At 40.7% G+C, this 16,136-nt stretch overlaps 1 long non-coding RNA gene and 1 pseudogene across 1 annotated transcript; one reads left to right on the forward strand and one right to left on the reverse strand.

The window, feature by feature from the left end:
* Positions 1-1,397: 1,397 nt before the first annotated feature.
* LOC119328416 lies at positions 1,398-14,966 on the forward strand (annotated as a pseudogene).
* LOC119328417 lies at positions 2,308-5,886 on the reverse strand. Its single transcript, XR_005158958.1, has 2 exons — positions 3,128-5,886; positions 2,308-2,734 (listed from the first exon to the last, which is right to left on the reverse strand). It is a non-coding gene; the product is annotated as an uncharacterized LOC119328417 (long non-coding RNA).
* Positions 14,967-16,136: the final 1,170 nt, after the last annotated feature.

A 16,136-nucleotide genomic window follows, 5' to 3' on the forward strand; every position in this document is an offset into this window, starting at 1 on the left:
GGGACTAAAAAATGTTTTTAAATTTAAAACATGTTCACGAATACAGAAAAAATCATCACGGATTGTTAAAAAATGTTCACGATTTTGAACAAAACATTTATGAATTTGAAAAAGTTCAATAATTTAAGTTATTATTCCTGACCTTCAAAAACTAATCTTCATTCTGAATATATTGGCTAACTAGAAACAAATATAAAATTGAACATGAAAAAAGTAGAGGAAAGAATAAACAAAAACTGATTGGAACCTTCCCAAAACCGGGAGGACTGGACAACATCGCCAACCCAATAGCATCCAATGGGATCCACATTTGCTCGACAGCCTCTGTGCTATGCACAAATGTTCATTCCCATAATAACCCTTGAGAGGAAAAGGAAATTAATTCCAAAACAAAAGATGAGCGCGGCAAACTGTGCGTTAACTTCTAGTGAATAAAAAAACACTCAATTCCTTGGCACACAACAAAAAAAACACTCAATTCCTTGGCACACACAATAAAAAAAACAAAAGATGTTTGCTAACTTATGCCATTAGGATAGTTCATTGTGTTTGGTTTCCTTCCATGCTAACTTATACATCGTGTTTATTACATTGCCTTGTCCTTTTTTTTTGGTTCATGTCCATTGCTTGGCCGTCCCCAGGTTTGTGATTAGCCTGGTTTACTTAGAAAAAAAGGAAATAAAATATTTAGCCAGGCAGCCGGATTAGCCTGGTCCAGGCGTTCCTTTTCATGCGCCAGGCGGGCTGCAGCAGCGGCCTGGAGATAATTAAGGCCTATGAGCTGTACGGTGTTCTCTTTGAAAATTCTTTAATCACCCAAGTCACATCAGTCAGGCAATGGACATGAACCAAAAAAATGTCTTCCTCTCAGGCTGTATTCAGGCAACATTTTTTTTTCCCAAGCACGATGGTAAGGCCTCTAACCAAACATGCCCTTTGTCTAGCCGGTTGCGAGGTGTAGCAACCGCTCGCCTCAAGGGTAAAAATGTTCGTACATACAAAAAAAAGATCATGTAGCGTGCTTTGTTTTTTAATTCCTTCACACAAATCCATAATTTTTGTTTTTCCGAGGTAGTAGTAATCCATATGACAGACATGGTAAACTACATGGACGCTGACATCACATTTTGTTGCTACCCCACACCTTGGTGGCTGTCACCGGAATCCCATCACCCATCAACCAACATCCTCTTCCCCCGCTCCTCCCTCTTTCTCCGTCGTGCAAACAACTAGTGAGACGGGGCGCCCCCTGCGTGGGAGGCAACACCATCTTCCCTTGATCCGATGCCGAGAGACTAGAACCACGGCGGCACACTGAGTTTCCTCATTGGATTACATTTTTGCATCCTGAAAAATTCAGCTCGATTTGTTTTTGAAACACTTTTTTAACTCAAAAAAAAAATTCAGCTCAATTTAAATTTCAGGCTTTGCCCAAAACAGTGCTGTGAGCCGAATAACGCCCAGTAAAGCACAATAACACGGAGTAGGTTAATCTATCTATCTTACAAGCCGTTAATCTGGTGGGACCAAATTATTACGATGTAGATCGACTAATAAATTCTATTGTGAAAAACAATCTCAACGGTATAAGAAAAAACCTAAAAACCCAATCTCAGGTATCCATCTCTCTCTCTCTCTCTCTCTCAATCTCCCACGCCTCCTTAAAAAACAGTAAAAGAAAAAACCTAAAAAACCAATCTCAGGTATCCACCTCTCTCTCACGTCTCTCTCTCTCTCTCAATCTCTCACGCCTCCTAAGAAAATAAAAAATAATCCCTATCCATCTCTCTCTGGACTCCTCCTCCCTAAACCGCTCATCTCCCAACACCTCACGACTCTTACTCTAAAAACCCCCGCCGTGACTCCTCTTCTTGATCTAGGTTTCAGAAACTTCTCCCCTAAAATCACTACCGATTCCTTTCCTTCCTCTATATCCAAAAAAGCTGCCCCTCGATTCCACACGGCCGCTGTTTTCCCCTACTGTTCTTGCATGACCCCAAGAGCAGATTTGGTCGTGCTCTCCTTTGCTTATCGTAGGTGATGCCGCTGATTGCTTTCGTGGGCGCTTCCCCAATGGTGGCGAGGGCAGGATTCTGCTGCTGATTGCTTTTGTGGGCGAACTCATGCTACACTGCTACGTCGCACGATGCACATGTGCGCAAGAGCAGATTTTTTTATGTTCAGTATGAATCAACTAGATGTGCATATGCGTGATGTTAGCTTAATTTTTTGTGCCTCTGGGCGCTCCCATTAGCTGAGGACTCAAGAAATCAGAAGATCAGGACGGAGACACTTGAGACAGTTATAGGCTGTTGGAATTTTGATCTCAGGTCATAACTGACCGAAAGAAAAAGGGGGACCCTTTTTACCCCACGTATGTGCCATGATCGGAGGCACCAAATCCAGCTGTTGGTTTCGGTCCCTGATCCCTTTAGCGCCACCTATATAATGAGCAGGATGTACCCCTTTAAAAAAACACACACATGTCCGGGTCATTCAACTTGCTAACAACCGATCCTTAAAAGAAGGCGCTCAAGGTGATCAGAAGACCGACTACCACCGCCGGCCACCGCAAGGTCAGTGCCGGCGGCCAGTCCTACTGCGGCGCTCCTGCTGCTTGCTTTGAGGTCCTGTTCCAGCACTTCTTCTCCAACCATCTTCATGTTTCGAGGCAAGGTGTAGCCATAGGCTACATGAGGAGTGCATCAAGCAGGAACAAGGCTTCCGTCAGAACCTGTAAGAAATCACGAACCCTTTTCTATTAATCTGTATTAGGTGGTCTAATGCTAGGCTTAAGATCCTCTCACGTTTATCCCTAAAGTTTGTTTCAAACAATGGTATCATGAGCTAGTTAAGCCTATATTAGATCCTAATGACGTTCTATTGATGATAATGACCATGTTCGGTAAGACCAATTAAGCTATGCTTCCGCATAAAGTCCTTTTAATCAGCACTGATTAAGAAATTAGAAGGAGGGGAGTCAAATGTTTAAAGGAACCACAAAATTTTGCCAATTAGCTGGAAGCCCAATCCTAGATTTTTTCCCCAATTGGAAAAACCAAAGAGATCAAATCCCCAAATCCCAGACCAGATCGAAAATTTGTAGAAAAGATGGGCTGGGACTTACGTTATTGATGACAGCAGCCATGCGTACTCACCATGGCCGCCTCCATGCGTGCTCATCTTGGCCGAAACACGCCATCTCTCGGGACGGCATGCAAAAAGAGACGAGGCAGCCGGCGCCGCATCTTACGGACACGCACGCTGAGTGGCCTCCGCGCCGCACACGTCGTCGTCAAATCCTCAAGCACAGGCGTCGGCGCTCGGCCCTCCAATCTCTCCGCCTCTATGCCATGCGCGCGACGTGGGCCGCCATGTTCGATGGAGGAGCGTGCGGGATTCAATTCACAGCATGCTGCTCCGGCGAACAAAGCCACCACGCCGCCATGGACCGGTGTGCCACGGGCCACCGCGCCGCTCACTCGCTGGTAGGGCGAAAAAAACGGAAGGGGAGGAAGAAGAAATGATTTAGGGTTAAGTCCTGGCCAGTTTTGTTCCGACCCCGCTCGATCTGGATCGTCAATTTGATCGGACGGCGCAGATCTACGCGGAGTGGAAGACAGGCCTACGGCCGCTAAAAGAGCCTGTTTCGGCTCTGGGCTTAGGCCCAGGTTATGCTGGCAGCCCATGTTTTTTTTGTGTGTGGTCAGTTTTTGAGAATAGCTGCTGCTGGGCCGGATCTTTAACGTGCTCCCTTCGCCTGTTGTTGACCAAATCATTTTTGTTTTGGCAGTTTTAGTTTTTTCCAGTGCATTTTATGGGTATTAAGATTATTCTATAATGTTTTATGCACTGTGATATAAAAAAAAGTGCCCAAAATTATTTCTAATAATGTTAATGATGATAAAGTTAATGGAAATCTATGGGCCAAATCATGTGTTTTGGGCAATTATTTTTGTTGCATTAAATTCATGTTGTTAATATTTTAATAATGTACTGTTAATATGTTTTAATTGCCAAAACTATGCTAAATGTCATGTTTGAAATTTTTGTAAATAACGTTTATGTCCCTTTTATGGCAATCATTTAATGATGATGAAATTTTATTAATTGAAAGCCGTGGGTTGTTATGGGTCAAATTATATATTTTTAGGCATATTATGCAGTTTTAGTGCATTTGTTAAGTTCCTAATAATGTGTATGCACTAAAAAAGTTTTGGAATTACCTATAATTATGTTGAAATTATGTTTTTTAAATTTTCTGAATAAAATGGAACCAACGGGAAATTTTATTTGGAAGATTTAATGTGACATTAATGTTCATGTTTTTTTTTGGTGGTACTTTTTTTAATGATGAAACCTTTTCTAGTATCATTTCAATGGTGAAATTAATGTTATAAGAGGATATTAATATTGAGCACAATTATGAATCGCTCATTGAATTTTCTAAATATTTTATTTGTAAAATTTGATTGAGTGTGAATTTAATGTTGATGCCACACTTACGACATTTCTTAAAGATGTGGTCATTTCTAATGGGCTCAGGCCACCTCAAGGAAAATGATGATGGACGCGTGGTTCTTTTTTGTTTTCCACCGCACTATGTGTCATAATTATGTTGGGGCAATATGCCTATTGAGCAAAACGAAAGTTGTTGGTTGGTGCAATTCATGCCTTTTTTATTATGATGTGCACCTCTCAAATATTCATAATGGGTCCAAAATGATGTTAATGGGTTATGATCAATTCTCTCAATGAAGAAACTTTGTTCAGTTTTTTTTTCAAGGTCGTTTATTTGAAAATTATTAATATCTAAATTTTATAATTTTGAAAATTCTTATGATGATTTATATTTATGACATTTTCACTCTGAATGTCCTCTTTAATGATTACTATGTGGGTGTGAGATTTATATTTTTATGTTAATTCCAATACCATTTTCATTGTATGACATTGAGAATTTTAATGATAATTTTGACACTTAGGTTCAATATTTATATTATCGTTGTGAGATTTAGTGTCAAAAGGCATCACTCATGGCACAAATGATTATATTATGATGTTGCTTTATGTTAATGATGGCAATTAATTTAGTCATAGTTCTTGCTGGTCATTACGAGATTTTACATATCTCTAGTCAAAATGGAACCAACGAGAAGTTTTGATTAGAGATTTAATGAGCAAATGTTTTAATGGCACATGATGATATTCTGACCAACATTGATTATGTTTTTTCATGTGTCATTTATGAATAAGTAAGGTTCTTTTTCGTTATCTGCCCAACGGTGATACGGATTAGAATAAACATTAAGCATGTTTTTATTCATGGCATTGCATGGTTAGTTCATGCTTGATTTTTTTTTGTTATAATGATCATAAAGTTGTCTCCTCTTTCCAGCAATAATAACGATGTCAAACTTTTGTTTGGCATAGAAGAACCTTATGTAAATATATGTAAATATCTTTCCCACATGGAGAGTGGAGATCATTGTATCATGTAAGGAATCTCCCAACGTTTTTCTGCCAATAAGGCTGAAGGATTTTTTTTAATCATGATGATAAGGCAGACATTGGGAGAGGACGCATGTGCCATCATACACATCACTAATGCAAAGGAGATTAAAGTCAAAACTATTGGATTTATTCCACTAACTTTTGGAGATGACTTAATTATTCATCTCATTGATGATGTTTTGGTTCATGCTCCTAGTTATTGGAAAACTTTAATTTCGTCTCTCGAATAGATGACGTGATTTTATATGTTATTACGTCAACTCAAATTATGTAATGTTAGTCCCACCTTATGGTGAGACGAGTTATGTTTTTCACTAAATGAATCTTTTGTAAAGATTATATGCTATGTTACTATTGAAGATGTCACGGAAGTGTGATTAATGAGACCTCATCAAAATTGTGGTTTTAGACCACATTTCGAGGGGGAGAATGGAAGTCTCGTTTAATATGAGACATTGTGTTCACTTCTACTTAATTAGATCATAACATGTACAATTAAGAAAACTATGTATCTCAATTCTCCAAGTAAGATGGAACCAACGAGAAGTCTTGGTTGGAGAATGTATGAAAAGCACATTCTAATGTTGGTTCTCTAATTAGGACGCAACAAGTCTTATTTAGAAGAATGCATGAAAAATGACTCTTTTATCATGTTAGTGTATACTTAGTCCCTTATGAGCATTACGAAACACACATGAATGCTAAAGTGGCAAGCTTGCTAGTCTAATGACCATCATGATGTAACATGTTGATTATATATTCAACGTCGTTTATAATCATATGTGACACTTCACTTAAGTGGCAAGTTTTATCAGTATCATGTGACTTGTGGTTATATTTCTGACTAACGTCGTCTATAATCATTTGTCATAGTTCATTAAGTTCTTTTCCACCTTCAGCCCAACGGTGTTGTGGTTTAGAGCTGAGATGATTGTTATCAAGATTTTTGGATATATTTTCCATCTTCTAAATAAAGTGATCATCGGGGAACCTGGAGCTTATGAGCATTAATCCTAAGGATAACTCCATTAGATCTTTGTTCATATGCATCAGTAAATTGAGGGGAATTCTTTTTTCTCTAATGCAACACTTATTGTTGAGACTCAACAATTTCTCTATGATCAATAATGTGTGTGAATGTTCATCTTAGTGGCTTCTTGCCATATAGGATGAAGATTATGAACTCTAATGATGTATGGAACTCCATAGAATTTCCTCGGCGAGTTGTTGTTACGTTTGTGTTATTACTATGACATGCTCTTGTGTTGACTTAGTGATAATGTATGTATGACTCAACTGTACGGTTTTGTCATGGGTGAAGTTGACATAAGGCATGTTATCTAAAGAAATACAATTATGTGATGATACAAGCGTTGGTACACTCATACTATAAGACGAGGGGGAGTAAGATCACTAACTTGTGGAGATATAATATTTTGGCGAGCCAAGTAATTTCTATCTTCTATTTGTAACATGAAGGATCTTGGTGATGCCTCATACTTTGCTTGTATTGAGTTTCGCCAAGATATAGGTCCAAAAGGAGTGTAAGTTTTATTATGATGACATACGTTGATAGAGTACGGAAGAAAATATTACGTGGTAGTACTCTATCGCACCTGCTACTAAAGTCAAGCGCAATAAAGGTGGACAATTCAGTGTCTAAGGAACCATTATGAACTGATCAGGTAATGTTAGTTCCTTATGCTTCAGCTGTCTGAAGCAATGTAAGTTTTCAATTATGAACTTGTCCTATTTATGATCGGGATAATTGGCAAATAGACAAGTCCGGAAATGGACCACTCGAGAAGCCGCGAAAAATCTTGTAGATATGCAAGGCAATAAAGGTTTACATGCTCACTAATAAGAAGTCTGATAACCTCAATATCCTTGGTTATTCAGACATTGTTTCTGCGAGGTGTGTGTGGATATTAAAATTTCCACATTATGTTACATCCTCACTCTCGCATATGGAGCTATATCGTGGAAGATCTTCATAATGACATTGATGGCATTAGAAATAATGCAATTTACGATGTGGTATGTTAAGAGGCTTTTGGGCATGTTGTATGTCAAAGATGTTCTATTCCCGAAATTAAGGTGGTGGACAACATTTATAAAACCCACCTACTGCATTATGAACACGCAGTTTTCTATGCGAGTAACAACAAGTCAAATGGTGTTGCCAAAACTATTGACAATATGTTTCATGTTGTGAAAGATAGAACCCAGGATCAAGCAATGATGTTAATCATATAAAAATGAATCGTATGTATTACGGATCCGTTTATCAAAGGCTCATCACCCATATTTATGATTATGTTGCCGGCATGGGTTAGGAAGGCCTTTTGATCCTGGAATTAGGACCATCAAATAAACCAACTCCCATAAAGTAATATGTTATCATTTCGAGATAAAATGGTGTACTATAAGTATTGAGGTTCAATGTCACTTCATTGGCCATTGCAACACCTTACTTTCGTATATTGATTTTATTAAGAGTGGGCTTATGATGTTTTTGACCTTACGATCAAGGGGGAGAATGTTGGAATTTTGATCTCAGGTCATAACTGACCGAGAGAAAAAGGGGGACCCTTTTTACCCCACGTATGTGCCATGATCGGAGGCACCAAATCCAGCTGTTGGTTTCGGTCCCTGATCCCTTTAGCGCCACCTATATAATGAGCAGGATGTACCCCTTTAAAAGAACACACACATGTCCGGGTCATACAACTTGCTAACATCCGATCCTTAAAAGAAGGCGCTCAAGGTGATCAGAAGACCGACTACCACCGCCGGCCACCGCAAGGTCAGTGCCGGCGGCTAGTCCTACTGCGGCGCTCCTGCTGCTTGCTTTGAGATCCTGTTCCAGCACTTCTTCTCCAACCATCTTCATGTTTCGAGGCAAGGTGTAGCCATAGGCTACATGAGGAGTGCATCAAGCAGGAACAAGGCTTCCGTCAGAACCTGTAAGAAATCACGAACCCTTTTCTATTAATCTGTATTAGGTGGTCTAATGCTAGGCTTAAGATCCTCTCACGTTTATCCCTAAAGTTTGTTTCAAACATAGGCATCCCACTTCTCGGTGAGACAAACTGACGAGAAATTTTTTTGGTACAGTGGTGAGTGAACTGCTCCCTGATATCTTTTTCGTAAAGTTCTATCATGCACATATGCATTTTGTACTCTTATAATTACTCTATCCTCTACTAGCAAGTTGAATGTGCTTTAAATTAGATCCCCTATGTTACATAAGAAAACATTAAAATATAGTTCCATTGGCTAAATTCCTTCCTTAGTTATAGTCACGTTCACAGAAAGTTTACCAATAATTTAGGTGATAGTTCAGAACAGTGTCAGTTTAGAGATTGACTAATTATTCATAGTCAACAGTTTGATCTATCTTCGCCCATATTAGATCATTGTTTTAGTTCTCTTTTGCAGCAATGATTACGCGTCAGATTTGTAGTTTTCTGCAGCTTTTAAGGACAAGTTCTTTCAGATTTTTGAGGTTTATGCAGGTTTTGTCAGACAAGTTCATTCATTCATTCATATAATCTTAGATTCACAATAACTTGAGTCCCTTACCATGTTGGTTTGCTCAAAGGTCAGAGTCACATGTAGTTGTCATCTGTCATGTAAATGACTGGATTCCAAAAAAAATGATGAGAGCAAAGGAACTAGACTGATTACATGGACTTCAGAAGGTAAAGACAAGCAAGGATTGGGAACCCCACGTTGCCACGTAAGCTCGTACTGTTAATATCAGAGAACATTCGCATTGCATCATATACATGCAACAAATTAACTGATGTTATGTCTGTCATAGGCAATGGCTATTACATCGCTGATACTGCACTTCTGGGTGTACGTGTAGCATATGCTTGCATTCATGCAAGCTCTCATGCCTGCCTCTTCTGCAGGTCCCCCTCCTAGCCATAGGCCCGCTGCAATTGTGGCATGGTGCCATGCTTTCTGCACCAAGCCTCTATAGAGTCCAGATAATCTCTGCCCCTTCTGATGGAGTTATCTCGATTAGCAATAATTAAATGCCCTGCCCATCGGATCATCCAGTGACTGACTATTCTTCAAGATTTTCATCTTACGTAAAGCCTCCCAGCCGTTGGGTTATCTCTGCTGCTTGGGTGCCGCCGTGTCCATTGGCAATGATGGAGTACCCTACTATGCTAATCATTGAGTGACTGATTTTTCTTGAAGTGGTCTTTACAAGATTGTTACCTGACATAATACAAGAAGTCGCTTTAGCTTTGTGCTTGCTTCGTATCCATGGCATTGGTTGGGTTCTAAAATTTGGGAGCTACTTTGATTAGCATCTGGCACCAAAGATACCCGCACACATTAAACTGCTCGACCATCCAGAGGTTTGTGTTACTGCGCCATGGTTTGGATATTTAGAATAAATGACATTCTGTTTGCATTACATCTTCAAATAAATTTTTTTTGTTAACTGAATGCAATTAGTTGCAAATTTTATACATGGATAATGAGCAGCTCATGTAATAGAGATTATTCGTGTCTCACTATTTCCATTATAGTATAACTATATATTTTCCTATAGTAGTGCGTTGCATGGCGAATGTTTTTGAGATCTCTAAATATCTCCATTCTCCTGGCTTAGTGGAACCTTTTCTGGCTATCAATGCATTATCTTGGTCCAAACTGCAACCTTAGAATTCTGAAGAGATTAAAATGTCATAATTTTTCATTCTGGTCATATATATAGATCATCAACATCTAAATTGTTTTCTTCTTACGATACTATTTCAGGTCAAATTGGTGCCAATACATTGTGTAACGGTGCGATATGTTTGCTCGATCATGATGTTTTTCTACCAGTATTAGTATTTATAAACACTAGTAGAAAAGGGGGCAACGGTTCAGGCCAGAAAAGGCATTAATCCCGGTTTCGTTACGAACCGGGACTAATGTGAGCATTAGTCCCGGTTCGAGCAGTGAGGGCGTCGGAAAGGCATTACTCCCGGTTGAAATGGGACCTTTAGTCCTGGTTCGTGGCACGAACCGGTACTAAAGGGTGCGATGCCCATTAGTACCGGTTCGTGCCACGAACCGGTACTAATGGGGTTGAGACCTTTAGTACCGGTTCGTGCCACGAACCGGTACTAATGGTGCAATTTTCAAATCCCCCCCCCTGGACCGCCTTTTCAGTTTTAGAAAAAATAAAAGAAAATGATGGAAATGTCAAAAAAATAAAATAAAATAAGTTTCCCATGTGATATGTGGTCTAGTTGTTGGGAAAATTTGCAAATGTGAATTTTGACTTTATTTGCAAAATCTCTCCGAAATTTGTAAAAATGGGCATAACTTTTGCATACTAACTCGGATGGAAAAAAATTTATATGAAAAATCATCTACTCGAAAAGTTACATCCGAATTTAACCGGGGGAACCCCGTTAAACATTTTCAAAATCCTCAAAAACCTAACAGAAAAAAAGTTACGGGGCTTTTAAGATCTAGAGTCGAATAAATCAAAAAAAATTCAAACAGTGGGCAAACTGTGGTCAAACTATGGTCAAACTAATTATTCTAGAATATTAGTGTTACTAAATAATTATTTCAGTTATTTCAATTTTGGTCAAATATGGTCAAACTATGGTCAAACTATGGTCAAACTGTGGTCAAACTATGGTCAAACTAATTATTCAAGAAATATTAGTGTTACTAAATAATTATTGTTTTTTAAAACAATAGTTTCAAACTCAAACAGTGAAATGTGTCACTTCATGCTCAAGCAAAATTCCTGAAGGTTAATAGGATTGACATCTTACTATTTCAGGAAAACAACAAGTGCAGACTTGGAGCGAGGGAGAATAGAACCCGGAAGTTGAGAGTGCTCAGGCTGGGGGAGTGGGAGGATGGGTGACCGTTCGGGAAGTTAGATGATTTGGAATGATGAGGGGTGATTAGAGGATAAATTGAGAAGTGATGAGGGGTGGTGATTACAGACTAGAGGTTAAAATAATTCAGAAATTTGAAAATAAAAAAAAATCAAAAAAAATTTGATTTTTTTTTAAAAAGAAATCATAAAATTCCCTTTAGTCCCGGTTGGTGTTACCAACCGGGACTAAAGGTGGAGCTTCACGTGGCCGCGCCCTTTAGTCCCGGTTCTGGATTGAACCGGGACTAAAGGGCCAGGGCATTAGTACCGACCCTTTAGTCCCGGTTCATGAACCGGGACTAAAGGCCCTCACCAACCGGGACAATAGGCCCCTTTTCTACTAGTGAAAGTATTCATTTTCTAACAATGTACATGTTGAATTGTTGATTCTGGTACATTCTTATACTCTTTAAGTACTTTCGGAACAATTGTAAAATTCTCCGCTTTTATTCGGTATAGGTTTATGGAACTAATGAATTAATTATTTTTTATTTTCCCAAAAAATGGGAATGTTCCATTTTTTGAAGGAAAATGGGCATATATCAATTCTGTACTTATATACTTTGGAGAATTTCAACCAGGCTAATTAGTATGAGAGTAGATTCTACACCCCAACTTGGTGCACCCACGCAAGAAAACATGGAAAAATATTTAAAAAAATCTATAACTTTGTGAGAATGATTATGAACAAATGTTACAGATGCTTGCAAAGTTTGGTGGTCAAATGACTTCCGAGGAGATCTGCAGAAAAAAAAACAAAATTACTGAAAATGTATGTTTGCGCACAATTTGTAATTTTATCTTATTTTGTACAGAGCTCCTTGGAGGTCATTTGACCACCAGTCTTTGCAAGCATCTATTTCATTTGTTCACAATCTCTTCCAGAAAGTTTTAGATTTTTCTAAATGTTTTTATATGTTATCTTTTGTGAGTGTAGCGTGGGTGCATCGAGCTGGGTCAGCTATTATTTTCCCAATTATAGGTATAGACGTAATGAAATAAATATAATCTTTCATGTACTATACATACATGAGATTTTAGCTAAGTCAATTACTCCCTATTTTTTAAATTTAAGACAATTTGGACATAGCACGATAGTAACATTTTACTTTGAGTTTTGATTTTCATATCATATGCTAATAAATCATTGTAATCAAATATGATGTTGTGAAACTATTTTCTATAAATATTGAGTGATAGTATTATCATTGAACCAAACATAATATAACCAGAATGAGAGAAGGTTGTTAGTATGCTTCGGACTGCGCCATCCATTGACATTCAGATGTTGCACAAAATATTACTATGTTATATTTGGAGTCGCAAAGATGCAACATCGTATATCTTTCAGCATACAATAGCATAGACATAAAAACCTTTTAGCAAAAAGTAAATTTGTTTAACATACTTTATGTTGTTAAACCATATTTTGAGGCAGTTACATGTAGAAAACATCACATCCCTTTGTTTATGTAAATATTATCAGGGTATTTGGTAGCTCTACAGCTTCCCAAATATGGCCAACAAGCATACTTCTAGGGGAATTGTGAACGCATAACTGCTTCAACCATTTTCAAAATTCTTTAAACGATGACCCTCAGAACAATATTTTGATACTAAGTTCTCACAAGACTCATGAGTGTGGGAACATTATTTATACTAATTTCATTTGTTTTACCATCCGAAATTCTCCTGTATATGAACTCCCATGTCTCCAAAGCTATATGAGTACACACACATCACTGCAAAATCACAAATCATTATATGGTCAATGTAGACAGCAAAATAATACTCTCACCATTGCAAAATGAACTAAAAGCAGTTAACTTATTTTGCAACAAAGAAAGTATATGACAACTAGCCCGTGCGTCGCACGGGTTTGCGGCTAGTACTATTAAACCTTAGCCCCTGGCAGGCCCAGGCCGCACGCGTCGAGCAGCCGCTGCGGTAACTCTCTCTGTTGCCGCGTAGGACCGTCGGTGGCGCCGGCGGCGCAGCGAGTGGAGCGACAGCGTCTCCCGCCGACCACGTGCATCACGGGGTGGGGCAGCGGGCGGTGAGCAGGTTCGCCCCTCAGCTCGCCGCAAAGCTCTGTTTCCAGGGCGGAGCGGCGTCGGAGCTTGCCGCAAACTCTGTTTCTCTTTCCGGGGTGGTGCAGCGTCGTCTTCTTGCGGTGGCGACTCCGTGAGGCCTCCGGTGCAAGCCCAGGTTTGTTCCCCAGATCCTTGGTCCAAGCTCCCAACTCTTAAACTTAGGAATGGAGAACTGTGACTGAGTTGGCAGATTTTCGGTGTGGTCGCAGCAGGTTTGTCATGTCGACGTTCGCCGGCGTGTCCGTCCTTGACGGCGACAAGCCGTGCTCTTGCGTAACGTCGGGCGTCGGCGCGCGCCAGTGCCGGCGCGAGCAGCGTGTAACACCTGCTCGTGGTCAAGGGCTACTCTGGTATAAAAAAAGAGTTGCCCAACGGCGAGAGCTGGTGCACTGAATTGTTCAGGGTGGGAGGCCATGAGTATTCCATCGAGTACTATCCTAATGGCGCAAACCCAAACTGTGCCGACTTCATTTCGCTCGATATTACCCGTTTATATGACGAAGATGTCGAAGAGGGTGTGGAGGCCAAGTTCAGTTTCAGTCTCGTCGATGACGTCGAGAAGCAGATGCCGACGTACATCCGTGCGACTCGTAAAACCCATGACTTCCGCAGATGTGACCTTGTTGGGGTTGCGACAAGTTCATGAGAGAAGCTGCCCTTGAGCGATCAGCCAGTCCAAAGTCTGATTGTTTCACCATCCGGTGTGATATTGTGGTGTGCAAGGACAACACGCCAGATGCCATTGGATCCGGCACCGGTACCGAGGTTCTCCTGCCTGACATGCACCAACATTTTAGCGATCTCCTTCAGAATAAGGTGGGTGCTGATGTGACATTCGAGGTTGGCGGCAAGACGTTCGCTGCACACCGGTGTGTGCTCGCTGCCAGGTCTGAAGTGTTCATGGCGCACCTCTTTGGCACCGCTACGTCCAATGTCATACACATCACAAATATGGAAACTAAAGTGTTTAGGGCTTTGCTTTGCTTCATCTACATAGACTCTTCTCCTGAGATGGAGGACATCATGGAGGAGGATGAAATGCCACGAGTTGTGGAACAAGGACAAGTAGAGAAAGTTGTGGACAAGAAAATGTCAGAAGTTGCGGAGCCAACACAAGAAGAGGCGGTAGAGGATGAAATGCTTCTGCAATGGCTGCAAGACTTGTTTGTGGCGGCAGACAGATACAATCTCCAGCGGCTCAAGTTCATATGTGAAAAGCAGTTGTGTGAGCATGTAGGTGTGAGCTCGGTGGTGTCCACTCTTGCTCTAGCCGAGCAGCACCACCGCCATGGATTGAAGGAGGCATGCTTGAAGTTTATCCAAGTCCTATCTCCCTCGTGTTTGCAGACACTAATGGCTACTGATGGCTGGGGCATATAGCTACGACCTACCCCTCTGTTTTGTACGAGCTCATTGCCATGCTTGCTTCAAACCAGCGGAAATGACACTCTGGTATGCATGTTCTTCAAGTGACACTCTTTTGCATATATAGCTCATCCTATATCGATATCGTAGTTTGTTCGTTTTGCTTCTAATTGTCTCGTCAGACATTGCATGTATGCTGAATTAGAAAAATCCAACATATTGGTATATTGTCTCTTCGTGTGAGGAGGAGGAGAGGTAACGGGAGGGAGAGGCGGCTAGGGTTTGGAGTGGCCAGCCCCAGCGCCCCTCCCCTCTTTATATAGGGGTGAGGGAGGGGCCGGCCAGTCCTAGCCCTCCTCCAAGGGAGGGATGGCGGCCAAGGGAAGTGCCTTTCCCTCCAAGGCTAGGGTGGCGCCTCCCGCCCTTAGGGTTTCCCCATCCCTGGCCACATGGGCTAGGTAGGGTCTGGTGCGCCTGGCCTAATAAGGCCAAGGCGTCCTCTACATTTCATGTTGGCCTATGGGGCTGGTGGAACCCACTTGTGGACCCCTTCGGAACCTTCCCAACACAATACCGAAAAAAACTAAACTTTTTCCGAAACCCGGATAACAACTTTCCATATATAAATCTTTACCTCCGGACTCCGAACAACCTTCGGACTAAGCATCATAATTATCCCAATACTACCCTAGCGTTACCAAACATTACGTGTGTGACCCTAGCTACGGGTTCGAGAACATGCAGACATAACCGAGACTCTTCTCTGGTAAATAATCAATAACGGGAGCTGGATGCCCGTATTGGCTCCCACATATTCAATGAAGATCTTTATCAGTTTGAACCATGATGTCAAGGATTCAAACAATCCCGTATACAGTTCCCTTTGTCCAGCGATATGTCACTTGTCTGAGATTCGATCATCTGTATTGCTATACCTACTTAATTCTCGTTACCGGCAAGTTCTTTACGCATTCCGTAGTACAAGATCTCCGTGACTAAACTCATTAGTCACATGCTTGAAAATTTCATATGATGTTGTATTACCGAGAGGGCCCAGAGATATATTTCCGTCACATGGTGTGAAAAATCCCACTAGATCCATGCACCCAACAAATAGCTTCGAGATACCTGAAAAACACCTTTATGATCACCCAGTTATAAAGTGATGTTTGATACCCACAAAGTATGCAGTAGACCACGCCGAATCTACTGGCTCACGTCGCCGCGGCCAGAAGCCCACCACCGGCCCC

The sequence above is a fragment of the Triticum dicoccoides genome, chromosome 7A (assembly GCF_002162155.2).
Source record: "Triticum dicoccoides isolate Atlit2015 ecotype Zavitan chromosome 7A, WEW_v2.0, whole genome shotgun sequence".
Lineage (NCBI taxonomy): Eukaryota > Viridiplantae > Streptophyta > Magnoliopsida > Poales > Poaceae > Triticum > Triticum dicoccoides.